We start from the raw sequence: 14,975 nt of genomic DNA, 5'->3' as shown, positions 1-14,975 counted from the left end.
TGTAAAATGTAAATTAAAAAAGCAGTGTAAAATAAACATTTCAATTTCCTATCACATAGACTTTTTTAAAAATTAGAGATTCTTGACAAAAAAAGCCTTAATAGAACTCATGCTTCATTGAAGTTTAGAAACATTCAGCAACTTTTTTGACAAGATATAATCTTCATTATGATATTGTTTAAGAATTTAGAAGTGTGGGGGGTGGCTAGGTGGTGCATGGGGGCGGCTAGGTGGCTGGGGGGGGGGGGTTGGTGGCGCAGTGGATAAAGCACCGGCTCTGGAGTCAGGAGTACCTGGGTTCAAATGCGGTCTCAGACACTTAATAATTACCTAGCTGTGTGTCCTTGGGCAAGCCACTTAACCACATTTGCCTTGTAAAAAAAAAGAATTTAGATAGAAGTGTGAATCTAATATAATTGGTAGCTGATTTATAAAAATATTATTGATTTGAATTTCTTTTTACTTATCTTCCTTTCCATTCATATCTTGCACACTTTGACTTTTCCCTTCCTATAAAATATGTCTCATTTAAACACATTTTGAAGCCCCAACCAGAGTAATAATTTGGAGATCCCTTAGACTTTTGAAAGGAAGTAAATTTTCATGAGACCCTCTATTAGAAATTGCATTCTGTGTTGTTTTATGGTCTTGAATGTTATATTTTAAGGTTGTATTTAGAAGTACTGAATAGATTGAATTTTCAGTGGTATCAATCTGCTCTCTGAATAAAAAAATACCTAACTCCTGTTATTTAATACTCATCTTTTTTTCTGGTGATGCTAAATGACACAAAAATCATGGGCCACCACCATAGGGCAATATGTTTGCAGACCACTGGAATTATGCAACCTGCAGCATATCAGCAATGATCACTTGAATATAAGAAGGAAAGAGAAGAGTAAAAGGTATGCAAAGAGCATAAAGGCTAGTTGACTGACAATTTAAATGCTGCACAATTATCCACATACTGTTGAAAGACTTAGAGGAAACTCTCTAAAAACATATTGGATTGACTGTGGAGAATTTTGGATGTGATCAAAGTAGAACTCCACAGGATGATAAGGTATGGTTGGGTTACCATCTGTATCATTGGGGAGAGCATATTCTTCCTCAGTGAGATCACAGATTCATTGAAGCATTCAAGTGAAAAATTATTGTGGCATTTATGAATATATTCAGATGCATGTATCTGCCAAAATCCAAATTTGAAAAATAGTACCTTGTAATCAATTCTATACAGAAAAAATTGATAGTGTGTAGGACAAATGTATAGTTTCCCAGTCAACCCCCAATTTTGCTTCAAGATTTAACCTCTTTTATTTGGAGTGATTAGGGCTTGGTACTTATAGGGTTTCTCTTGTAGAATATAACTGACACAGATTGGTGAGGAAAAATCTAAGAAAAATGGCTATAGTTGTCATATTCTGTCTATGCTAAAAGTAAGCCATTTATTCTTCCTAAAGAAGTTGAACTTGGTTAAAATTGAAAAAGAATTGCTATGTAGTTTCTCCAAGTTACAGAGCCAAGCATTTACAAATTAATGACTAGAAGATATAATGCTGTGGTTATTAGTCTGGAGCTAATCCCTTCTCCTATATGTGTATTTTCTCCTCCTTCCAAAGTGGTAGATTGTGCATTAGGAAGCCCTAACATTATGCTTCTAATTCAGAGCCAAAAAGGAGCTGAGAAGGGAGTGAGCAAAGAAGTACCTACTATTTTCTTGGTACTTCACAAATATTGTACCCTTTTTAGCCTCAAAACAACCATTTAGGGTAGGAACAATTATTATTCTCATCAACAGTCAGGGAAACTGATATAAAGCTTAAATGACTTGTCAGAGTCACACAGGTAGTAAGAATCTGAGACTGAATTTGAACTAAGGTGTTTTGTCTATAATCTCAGTGATCTGTCTCCTGTATAATTCCTAATTCTACCTCAAAAAGTATCAGAGAATCTTTGGTGATGCAGCAATTATTGAGGAACATGGAGATTAGATTTATGTTGATGGGAATCATATTATACCAGGCAGACAGGAGCCTCTCGAGGTTCTTTGACTTTTTTTTCTAGGTTCTGGTATTATACCAGAATTTGAGGTCCAAGAATTGAGCCAATATTCCAACTATGCTTTCTAACTATAAGCCAGCGTCACTGGTCTTGATATAGTTGCTTGATTAAGATATTTCATCTTCAAATCTTAGGCATTTTCACTGGCTATGCTCCATATCTGACATGTTCATTCTTCTTATCTCTGCCTAGTTTCCTTCAATTTCCAGTTAACATTCCTACCTTCTTTAGGAAATCTTTTATGAACCTTCTTCATTATGATGCCATTCTTCTGTTGGCTATTTCCAATTTATTATTTATATATATTCACATATGTGTTATATACATATGCATGTATATACATATATAGACATAAATAACTTATTTGTATAGATCTTGCACAATTTCCCTCAGCCTGTGAGCTCCTCTAGAGCAGGGACTGTCTTTGGCTGCCTTTCTTTGTGTTTCCAACCTGGTACATTGTAGGCCTTTAATAAATGTTTATTAACTTTCTATTCTCTGAAATGCCTTTGATTGGAGTCTTTTGAAATCTTTGATTGGAACTAAAAAAACTTAACATGCAGCTTCTGGATGAAGTATTGCTTGAAATTTATTTATACATTCTATCCAGATGATGGAAATTAGCATCCCATATTTATAGAAGAGTAATGGTAAAGAAGGAAAGTGGGGTTTGGGGTTTCCATAGAGGTGAAAAACTTGGAAAAAAGGGAAGACAAACTTAATAGACTGGATCATTCTGCCTATATTTAGCAAATCTAGTGAGACAGGAACAACAAAACCTTAAATTCTGTAATATTTTCTATTATGTTGGTTTTCTGTAGTTCTATACCACTTTCTCATTAAGTGAATATGAGTATATAGTAGTTTGGCTTACTAGAATTTTGTAACTCCAAGGGCTGTCCTTCCCCACTTTGAGGAATATAAATGAATCAATATTGCTTGCTTTAGAAGTTTCTGCAGACACACACACACACACACACACACATATATGTATATATATATATATATATATATATATAGTTCTATTAATAAATATGCCATTCATCCCCATGTTAATAGGTCTTAGACTATTGTACATTTATCTTATTTCTCTTATAATCCCATTGAACCTGAGTTAGAATTTCAAGATAAAATCCATAGAGAAAAATAATCTAAGCATTTTCCTGAGGCTTTGCATGACGCTAGACTGAGGATTGGCACATTTCCCATAAGTACTTACTAGCTCTTGTTTGATTATACCACCCCTAAAATTAGCAAAGAAGGGTTTACCAATAATAGCTAAAACAGAGACTTTGTCAATCTCTGCCCAGATTGCTTCATGTCCCTCGACATTAGAGAGAACTCTATGTGCTAGTCAATCATGAGTAAATCAAGGAACATTCCACTATTATATTCTCATTCATGTCCCTCAGAAATCCCAAACATAAATGTAGAAGGAGAGGAACTCCCTACTGGTCATTATTCTGGAACCCCTAAAAAGAAAAGTGGCATCTCTCAGACATATCAAAATTAGGATTTTTCCTATAATATAAAAAGGCATGTTTGAACCTCCACCACAATTTGTGGAGTTGCTATGCCATCATCCCCATCTGGACATAGATTTGGAGGCCTGAAGCATCCCACGCTTGTCTCCAGCCAGCTGTAAAGGATATTCTTCATACAATTTTCCTTTGGATATCTCTGGTATGTCATTTTCCTTTTTGCTTCTTCACTGTGGATATTTGGATTACCACATAATCACTCATTTGGAGAGGCACTTGCCACCAAATGAAAGATTGGAATAGGCAGGAGAAACGGCATGTCTACTTCTCATTTTTAAACTCAAACTCAAGGAGCCCTCATTCCAGTTGCTGCAGGAAGTGCCCTAATTTACCATGGCATTGTTTGAAAGATTTACATGGAGCCAGTCTCAGCTCTTGAGAGGATATTGTCTGAACTTTCAGCTAGAGAGTCACAAATAGAACCTTTCTAGGATATGGAGGATTGACACATGATCAATGAGCATTTAATAAACTTTGTATTTATTATCAAGATATTCAGCAATTCAAGCACTTATCAGATGCTTACAAAATGAAAAGCACTTTTTCTGAGTTGCCAGTTATTATCACTAAATTATTGGATTTGAAAAGATTTAATATATTTTTAGGTAAATTTATAATTTCATTGATGTAGATTCCCCATACTCTTCAGTATTGTAGATAGCAACCTATTCATGTTTATCACAGAGATTCTGTTCCACATCCTGGGGTTTTTATCATTTATTTCTTAGCCAACATGCGATTACATGCTTTCCTGAATTATTTTAAAATTATTTTTATATGTCAGTTTTGTTCTCACAACTATATTAAAACATCTTGAGGGACTGTGTCTAAATCTTGTATTTCTTTTTTATTACACTCAATAACATATAGTATTAAACTGTTAATTTTTTAAATCTCTTAAAATCTTACCCAGTTTTTTCCCTTTTTTACAACCCTAAAAGTTAAAAAAAATTCCTAAAGAAAATGAAGAAACATTTCAAAGTTGGAAGGGATTTCAGCATTCATCAATTCCATCCCATACCTAAAAAGTATCTCATCTGTGCTATTGCATCCATGACAAGTGATCAGTTAGCTTTTGTTGAAGACTCTCTAAGGATGGAAGGACCTACTCATTCTACTTCTGAGCAACTGTCATTGCTAGGAAGTTTTCCCCAGCCTCTAACCTAAATTTGCTTCTCTGCAACTTGCACTCATTTCTACCTGCTTCTGTGTTGGAAATGCCAAATAGGAAAAAAATCAGATCTCTTTTTCTCAGTGACAGTCCTACAAATAAATACTTGAGAATAGATAGCTGTCATGAGTCCCTGAAGGCCTATCTTTGGCCAGTCATGCCTGTTTCTTGAACCAATTCACATATACAGATGAAATACATTCAAGGCCCTTCATGATTTTGGTTTGTTTCTGTTTTTTTTTAAAAAAAAATCCCTGCTTCCTGGACTGTCCTGCTATCCCTCTACTTTCTAGCTTCCCTGTCTTCAAGTCTCTTTTGAAACCCTACCTTTTGCAAGAAGCCAAGCTTGTTCTCCTTCATTACTAGTGCCTTCTTCCCCTCTCCATCTACCTCCATTACCTCAGTCTACCCCTGTATTCACATAATTGAGAGATTGTTTTTGCTTTTCTTTGTAAAGTGCTTAGCACACTGCCTTAACACACACACTAAATGTTTATTTCATAAATATCTGCTACCTTGCTTTGGCTTTAGTTTCAGTGTATTCTATTTACTGAAAAAATTTCCTGATAGTAAAAAAAAAAATTGGACTCAGTTATGTCAGTTACTTTTTCCAGGGCTAGTTGGTTTTATAGCTTTTCTTGCTTCATTTTTGTGTGATGGTGACCCTAGGCTCTTGAAAGACTGTGCCAACTGATACTTTAAGTGCTAACAGGTTTGTGTTGACAGTCTAAGTTTAAGGTCTAGTCTAACGAATATCATAGGAGATATCATTAAATTGGCCTCAGAATAGTGCTTTTTATCAAACACTAATTATCAAAGCCATCTGCTAAATGGTTTACTATCCATGTAGTAAAAAGCATCATTTTGTATATATATGATTTTAATAACCATACCTTTTTCTTATAGCACAGGTTTTTTTGTTTCCCTCACTTTTAAAAAAGATATTACTGATGGGATAGAGGAGAGGAGGAGATGCAGGAAGGTTGAGGAAGAATTCTGGTTCATTGAATAAGGTGGAAAATATACTTTTCTACCAAGAAAGAAGTTAGAGATCAGATTACTGCCATTTTATCACTAGAAAACAAAGTTCTAGTTATCTTAAAAATGTACATTATTTAATTGGAAAAATCAAACTCGTAATTTTTAAAATTTGAATTTTTCTGATATCTTTGGATTTTATTTTTTATATATTTTAGTATATGAAATACTTGCTTTTGTCTATTATGCCCTATAGGAGAGAAAAGCAATTGTGTATTCCTGTTCCTGAGAAATTTGTCAGCATTTGAGGAAACAGTGAGTTCTGGGTAATGTTTTTTCCTTCCTGAAAAATCAAACTTCTGTTGAATTTTTATTTCCATTTTTAAAAAAGAAACATTGGCATTGTTCTACTAGATCATTACAAGCTTTACTTTTTACTGAATTTTATCATAATGCACCCTGAGTATAAATAAACTCTGGTATGCTAAACCTAATAGCAATTAAACTGGATGTGTTTGTGTTTCATCACTGTGAACTTCGCAGAAATGTTTCCATGACAACCTCCATGCTAGTTAAGACAACCAGAGGTGATCAACAGTTTATATATTTTTTTCTCTTGTAAGAATGGAATTTGTGTTGACAGTTTTGGCCTTTAATGGCACTTTTGTACTGTGTGAAAGTATTTGTTTACCAGATCATACGCTGTAACTGTCAGACTGAGATAGAGTGACTGCTTCTGATAAAAGACTGCATTGCATTTTGGGGTCTCTGAAGCTCCTTCACTTTAATTATCCACATCAGTCCAGGAACATCCATTTGCTTCAGTACTCTACAAATTACCTTTTATTAGGATCAAAGAATCACACTGAGTTAATTTTATTTTTTCTTCTTAATTTTATTTGACCACCTGAAAATTGAGGTTCATTATACCGTAACTTCCCAACTTAATGCATTCACAGTCCCCATTGCCCAAGCATATATATCCTTTACCAGTCTAGCACAGGGTGGACAAAGTATTATACATACTTACGGAACAGCAGTAATAGTCATTTTACTTTGTTTCACTCATGTTCCTGTGCATCCCAGAAAATTCCATCCTGCTAGATTGCCATTTGCTCATAGATACCACTAAAAAAATGGAAGAAGAGAAGTTAAAATTTGCCATGTCAAATAATGATTATCAGGCCTACAATAAAAGAAAAGGACTCAGAATCATGGAATCAAATGATTTTGGAACTAAAAAGGACTTAGAGATCTAAAACCTTCTATTTTTTTAGATAAGCTGAAGTTCCTGGGGAATCAAATAGAAATTTTTTTCATCAATGTTCTTTTTACCACAGAATGCTTCCAATCTGGTCCAGTTCAAAAGAACTTACTAAATTCAAATTAGGTGCTCAGGATACATAGATAAAGAAAAATAAGTGTGTCTTCAAGGATCTTAGTTTCTCTTGGGGTTGGAGGGAATATAACATGTTAATATAAAGTTGGGGAAAAACTTGACAAGTGAGGGGATTAGTAAAGTTCTCTATGAGATGATACATGAATTGAGCTATGAAGAAAATGAGAAATTCTCGAAGGAGTATATGATTAGAAGAGGGAAAGGGAAATAGGACTTTGGAGTGCCAAACTTGGGGTGATGGGTAGAAGACTACTAAGAGGGTCTACTAAATTACCTTACTTTTCTCTTTAGACCCTTTAACCAACCTATAACCTTTCCTCGTGATGTTCACTGGTTATATAAAGCTTTTTTTTAGAGATTGCCATTTCATGCTTTCATGCCTCATAACATCCTTAAGTTTGATACCTAGAATGTTCTCCATCTCTAGTACATTTGCCTCTTAAAATTTAGCTTTTTTTAAAGTGGAAAACATTTTCAAACTTTATTTGCAACTGTCATAGTGACAGAAAGTACTTTTGGGAAAAATGCTATTTTTCTCTCTGAACCTCAAAAAAGAACATCTAGAAGTTGAAGAAAGTTTATCAAATAACAGGCATTTTTACTTGTTTTCTTTTTTGTTTGATACATCAAGCTAGAAATACACAAATTACTTCTAAATGGGGGAGCAACAATAACAATAAACAAAAACCTCACAATGATCCTAAGGCTAGATAAAAAGCAGAGTTTCTTCCAGGGATAAATCTGACCAGCCCAGTGGGATTGACCCTTCTCAAGATCCTGTCCTTGGCTATTGGTCCCTCTCCTGCTCAGAATTCCAAATTCCAAAGATCAGAAAGATAATAACCTATCAGCCATCAATATACATAGGCTCATACACACAAAGTAGATTTGTTATGCAGTGTACCAAAGGATGTTTCATTACACAGTGAGATTGGGGCAAATGGCAACAGGTAGCAAACAGGAGGAAGGGACTAGATACCCACCCCATTGAGGGATTTGAAAAGACAAGGAGTCATCGGCTGAGCCCTCAATGTTCCCCTCCATGGGAGATGAATAATGATCAAAACTGCATCGGGGATAGATGGACAGCAATGATTGACTCTTTGCCAACAAACCATACATAGAAAGAGAGAGAGGCATACTTATCATGGGTGATAACAGCTTCAGGGAGTGGGTCATCTCTCATTCCCCTCACCTGCTGGCCTGCTGCCACTGTTTGGAGCTAAAAATTATTACCATCCATGTTTATAATTATAAGTGTTGGAGATGGGAGGGAAGAAGATGGGAGAAATACTTCACAAACCTGGTCCTGTCTAGCTCTCTTTAGAGCTCAACTCTTTAAGTAAAGAAAAAAATGAAATTTTATATTTAAAAAAAGCTCTGCTTATCTATTTTTAGGGCCTTCCTGCTCCTCTCATTTTGGTACTTTTTGGTTTCACTGTTACCAACCTAACAAAACCTTTGCCTCATCATCTTCATCTGTGAAATGAAATTACAATTAATGCCTACCGCTCAGAGTTATTGTAAGGATCGAATGAGTTACCACTTAACAAAATACATAGTAGATACTATACACACATACATACATATATATATATATATATATATATATATATATATATATATGCTATCATCCTGTATTTTTATTTTTTTGCAATTTTGGTCTGATCAGCATTTACTCTAGTGCCTGAAACATAGTAAGTTCTCAAAAAATACTTGCTGAATTCAGTTAAATATAGTACCACTGTAATGTATTGCTAGTTGTTAATATTGCATCATGGGTCCTCTGGACTAGAATATGAATGTCATCATTTATGACAGCTCTCTGTTTTCCTCTGCTAGCACATCATGGGTAGTGAATTTTTGTCTTTTTGGTCATGTACCCCATCAATAAAATATGTTGTTTTTCTCTGTAATATATCATATTACTTCTATCTTATGACTAGGGAATGGACCTCTGACTTTATTGGTCTAAGGAGTACTCCAGGTGAGGAACCTTCCGCTACTAATGCTGGCCCTTTCTCTACAACTGATCTTAGAAAGTTGCCTAGAGCATTAAGAGATTTTGACTTAGGGATAGATATCAAAAGCAGAACTTGAACCCTGTCTGATCTTCCTGACTCTAGTCTCTCTTACCCTTTTGCCAAGCTGCCTTTATGTGAAAAGATTATATAACATGATACAGTATAATATATTATCCATACCAATATATTATGTAAATTTATAAGATATACACAAATTATGTGATAAAATGAGATAGGCAATTTAAAATATTTTTATTACCAGGAAAAAACCTTTTTGTTAGTAACAACAGTGATATAAATGAGAACAGTGTGATTGAATATGCATCCTTGTTTTTAAAAATCTTTAACACTTTTTGATCGAGTCATTAAAATGTCTAGTTCAAAGTTCATTGTATTTTGTTATTTGAATGCAGTCAGAGGTAAAAAAGGTATTTCAAAAATAAATACACATAGAAAAAATATACATTTTTGGTTATACTTACAAAATTACGCTATTAATTTTTCCATACCATCCACTAATTATGTGAGTTATCATTTAAATTCAGCTTTTATATTTATCTTTTTATTGGTATCAATCTGTTGAATTTGCGAACTGTTTCGATGATGTTGCATTTTTATATTTTTAGCAAATATTCAAAGCCCACTGAAAGTCTTTGGAATATTTTTAAACAAGTTTTTTTTTTAGTATGTAGAAATAGGAGTTTTTATAAGTTAGGTGGTTCAGTGGATAGATGCTAGGCATGGAGTCAGGAACAGATTTAACCTCAGACATTTTATTAACTGTGTGACATTGGCCAGTCACTTAACCTTTGCCTGCCTTAGTTTTTTCAATAGTACAATGGAAGTAATAATATTGCCTTCCCACCAGGATTGTTGTTGAAGATCAACAGTAAAGTGTTTAGCACATAGGTGTATGTAAATGCTAGATTATCATCACCATCACCATCAACATCTTTCTCATCATTATTGATATTCTCAATGATGGAAGATATATTTCAGAGCTTGATAGTTTTTTATTTTAAATTTTGCTTGTTTTATTTGTTTGGATCATCAAAATTTTAATCTTGTGTTGTGGATGATGAATTTATGCTCAGAGTAAGAGAAACACTTCTCTTACTGCTCTACCCTTTTCTTATTTGTATGTGATTGCATTATTTTCAAATTCTAGTTTCTTTATAAGGATCTTTTTAAGCTGCTAGTCCATTTTGTGAGGGTTAATAAGTTAAAATTGTATAGCACAATCTGTAAATCTAATTGGGAATCTGCAAGCTGTAGTTACATTACAGTAAACTAAAAGAAAATGAATGAATTGAAGGGTACCTCTTTCAAATCCTCTATCCTCTGAAACTACCACTATTCCCATAGGATACTTCTTACACCATGACATATGATTGTTTGACATACTGACAGACTGATGGCACTGGTGACAATTCTTATATTAATTTATAATAAAGATTAATTTCTTTTTTGAGAACAATATAAATATTTTTCATTTTTTGCAGTATAAATATTTTTAATAGAATATAAAGTTCCATTTTTTCCATTTCTTCCCATACCCCAATCGATCATTTTTTCTGTATCCAGAATAGACTTCCTTGGTGTATGCTTGATCTAATTCATTCTCACTTCATCTGCCCCAAGGCCATTTCTGTTCTATTTGTGTACACACCAAATGTAAAGAATCCATTAATTTTTATGAAGAAAATAGTTATAGAAATATTCCCACTTTTTAATGTTATTTATTACCCAAAAAAGGAATAAAATAAGTTCATGAAAACAGTCTTTCCCTTTGTTTTTGTATTAGAGACCATTGGTTCAGTCTTAGTACAATATATGGCACATAATAGATGCTTAATAAATGTTTGCTGAGAGATTGATTAAAGAAGAAAGAATAATACAAATAACTTTTTGTAGTACCATAAGCAATTAACCCATATACAAGTACTTTAGTATTGACCTCCTGAAAATATAGGGCATTTGTAATTTAAGCACTGCCTATCTTAACAATGCTATTGGCAAAAATCTGGATGTATCCATTCCAATGAGTAATTATTAAATGTGTATGTGTGTGTGTATATGGCACTGTTACATACTTTGAGGGTACAGAGACAAAATAAAAACCAATTTTTGGTTGAGTAAAGGTTTTCTTTTCCTCTTTTCTTTTCTTTTTCTTTTTCTTTTGATTTTTACAAGGCAGTGGGATTAAGTGGCTTGCCCAAGGTCATATAGCTAGGTAATTATTAAGTGCTTGAGGTCCAATTTGAACTCAGGTCCTCCTGATACACAGCTGATGCTCTACCACTGTGACTCTTAGCTGCCCTGAGTAAAAGTTTTCAATGGGTCCTTGTTGAATGAAAGAAGAGGACTGATACCTTTTGATTTATTTTTTTCATATCTTGATAGCTACATCATTCAGAAACAGTTGTCATATATTCCTTTACCAAGTTGATTTTCTACTATAACAAATTCTGAATGTTGAACTACTGTAATTTTTATCTTCATTTGTTTTGATAAATTAATATTAGCTCATAAATAAAATGGTTGAGATTTCTAGCTGGTTAACTCCTAAATAATCTATTTAAAATGATAATATTGATCAATTAGAAAATCTAAAATTAGTTTTTCAATTATATGTACTAATGTATGACATTTTTTATCTCAGAGTAAAGAACATGATAATGGGACTCAAAAAATATTGAAGCATAGTTTGAAAGACAGAAAAGTTATTTGTGATTATGGAAAAATAAAGGAAATGTGAGATATAGTGAAGTGTTATGCTTTGCTTATATTTAGTTCAAGGGCAGCAATTTAAGAACCTCAGGTCCGTCAGCTTATTAGTAAATAAATTCAGATGAGGTTTGCAATGAAAAAAAGTATAATAGCCTAAGTATCATAACACATATATAATACCCTCACGTGATTTCCCATTCATTCTAAAATATGATTGAAGTTATCCTTTTTTATTTATGTTCCATTTTTTGGTCATTAAAGTGTAATAATAATAAAAGAAGTCTTATAAGCTTGTCTTATAAAATAAAATTCCTCTTTTTGCTAATTACCAAATAATAAAAAAAAATGTGATTACAACTATTTTGTTCATCATTGAGGGTGGAACTTCCACATTTGGACCTTATAGAATAGAAACAGAAATTGTACAGCAGGAAATGGAATGAAGATAGATTAGACCTAGCATATAGCAAAGGAGTACTATGTTGGTATGAAAGGATCTTCACCTTTTTAAGGAATTATTTTATAAATTGTCTCAGGGAGAGGAGAATAAGAAACAAATAATCAAAAACAAATCACAGGTATTTGATATCAGTATGACAAAGGAAATACTGGCCACATGTCACATTTATCTTCTTTATAAATTTTAATTACAATGACCTATACACAAATAGATGGTATCTTTGATGAAAATTAGGAAACAGCCATTCTCTTCTAATGATTGATTATATGAAATTATAAATTTTAGTCATATATCCTGCTTAAAGCACAGGCTAAATAATCTTTTCCTGTTTATTGTCTGAGTATCATAAAGTTTATTTATGTTGCCAAATTAAGTAAATTTTACTTCATTCTGCTGTATACAGTCTTTGGAGTGGCTTCTTTCTGTTTCAGAAAAGAAATTTTCTACTGCTTGAAAATTTTATGGTTGAAGGATAATTGTGCCTAATTTAAAAAGTTTTAACTCTGCTTCTCATCATAACCTAATGCTTCTAACCTTTTAAAACCTTTTCAAGTTAACACTGAAACATTTTTTTAAACACCAAAAAGGAGAAAATTACGTTGAATTGTATAAGAAAAAAGTAAAGGTGTTATTTGCTGTTCCGTCTGTGCTTTGAGCTGTATGGTGTTTTTTTTGTTTTATTTTTATAAAGAGGTAGAATTTTGGAATCTATGCACTTTCTGCTCAGATTCCGTTCACACTTCAGTTATATAAAAAGTACAAACTATAGGGCAGGGGATTGTATTTTTAATATAGAGATTTAAAACATATTAAGTAAAATAATATGTCATTCAGCAAAAGCAGTTTATTAGTAAATAAATTCAGATGAGGTTTGCAATGATAAATGTATAATAGCCTAAATGGCATAAGAAATTTTGCTATATTAGACTACACCCTCAAAATTTTAGTTTTTTACATCTTTATTTTATGTGTTCTTGAGAATGTTTAGCCTGGTCTTTATGTCTAGTTTCTCACTTGCAAAATGGTAACAGTGTTTATACCAATATCCAGTTATTTTTTTTATATAGATTTTTCAAGACAATGGGATTAAGTGGCTTGCCCAAGGCTACACCGCTAGGTAATTATTAAGTGTCTGAGGTCAGATTTGAACTTGGGTACTCCTGACTCCAAGGCCAGTGCTCTATCCACTGTGCCAACTAGCTGCCCCAATCCAGTTATTTTTAAAGAAATCAAATACCGTTGTGATTATGAAGCATTTTAACGATTTGCCATTTCCATCCCCAGCTCATTTTACAAATCAGAAAATTGAGGCAGACAATGAGTTGCCCAGCTAATGAGGATTTGAACTCAGGAAGATGAGTCTTCCTGATTCTCAGACTGAAGCCCTGTTTGTCAACTTAACTGTGTGACACTGGTAGATCAGTCATTTTGCATGTTGCTTCTGTTGCCACATCTTCTCAAAACCCTTCTTTAGAGTATTAGTGGATTTGAAGTCCTAGTTTCTGGTTCAAATCCCTATCTGATACCTCTGTGACCTTAGCCAAATCATTTAATACCTCAGGTTTTCAAGTTGAGTACCAACAATAAAATTATTTCATTTCAGTTCTTAGTATTATAAATCTTACTTTCAAGTTTTTTCTCAGTTCTAAGAAGAGACTGTCAGCATAGTCTGATAGTTAACCTTCAAACTTAAACTAATGAATTCATTCATGGATTTAACATCAGCAATTCTCTCTCAGTTTTATTGGTGGAGTTTTACTTAGTTTTTTTTTGGGGGGGGAATGTATTTATAGTACAGTACATAAAATCTAGCTTCTATGTTTGTATATGAAAAAGTTAGTTTTTTAGTGTTTTGGAAGCTTGAAAGATTACAAATTTGACTCCTTTCTGAAAAAAAAAAAAACCCAGGAGCCTTTTGAGGGTCTGGTTTTCCTTCTCTAGAAAAGGGACCCACAGTTGCCTTCCAAGAACTAAGGGAACATTGAGATAAAAGAATCTATGCTAGCCATTCGAACAGCCTACAATTTAAAAGTAACACCAGAAATAACAGCAAAATCAAACCCACTGTAATGAATTATTCATGTAGTCTAATTTGGCTATATCTTTATTACTACAGTAGAGGCTAGAGACTATTATCTTTAACTAGACACTATTTTCCAACATAATAACATCAACAATAATGAGCTAGCATTATTCTTTTGTGAATTGGAGGTACTGTGATTCCTTAAAGATGGTGCTGAGCTTCCGCTTAAAAAAATAAGTTTTAAAAAACATATACACACAAAAACTAGGAGTAAAATGTGTTCTGAAAATGCTGAGGAACCTGTTTCAGTATGTGCAATTTTAAAAACTTCATTTTGCTAGAACAGTTGCTTGATTAAATGTGAGGTTTTTTGAGTCTTTTCTTCCAAAATGGCTCTTCATTGTTTTGTTCTTTAGATTAACAATAACAAAACCCTCATAAATTTACCTGGTGATTTTTTTTTAACTGAACACTTTCAGTGCTTCTTATACATTTCCTTGTTTATTATGACAATTTCTCTGCCTTAGGAAGGAGGTAGTTGGCATTGAATCTATTATTCACAGGTAAGGAAATAGAGATTTTTCC

General features: G+C 33.3%; 1 protein-coding gene across 2 annotated transcripts in view; it reads left to right on the top strand.

The window, feature by feature from the left end:
• The window catches only part of FOXP2 (forkhead box P2), a 721,187-nt gene that overhangs the window by 48,246 nt on the left and 657,966 nt on the right, over nt 1–14,975 (top strand). Inside the window, exon 1 of one of the 2 annotated variants that reach the window (XM_074193870.1) lies at nt 269–6,080. The exons of the other annotated variant lie outside the window; for it this stretch is intronic. The gene's annotated coding sequence lies outside the window, so the exon portion shown is untranslated. Of the gene's footprint in view, nt 1–268; nt 6,081–14,975 lie in introns of those variants that run through there. 2 annotated transcript variants of the gene reach the window in all.

Source organism: Macrotis lagotis, chromosome 7 (genome assembly GCF_037893015.1).
Source record: "Macrotis lagotis isolate mMagLag1 chromosome 7, bilby.v1.9.chrom.fasta, whole genome shotgun sequence".
NCBI classification, from domain to species: domain Eukaryota; kingdom Metazoa; phylum Chordata; class Mammalia; order Peramelemorphia; family Peramelidae; genus Macrotis; species Macrotis lagotis.
This window is presented reverse-complemented; position numbering and strand designations above follow the sequence as displayed.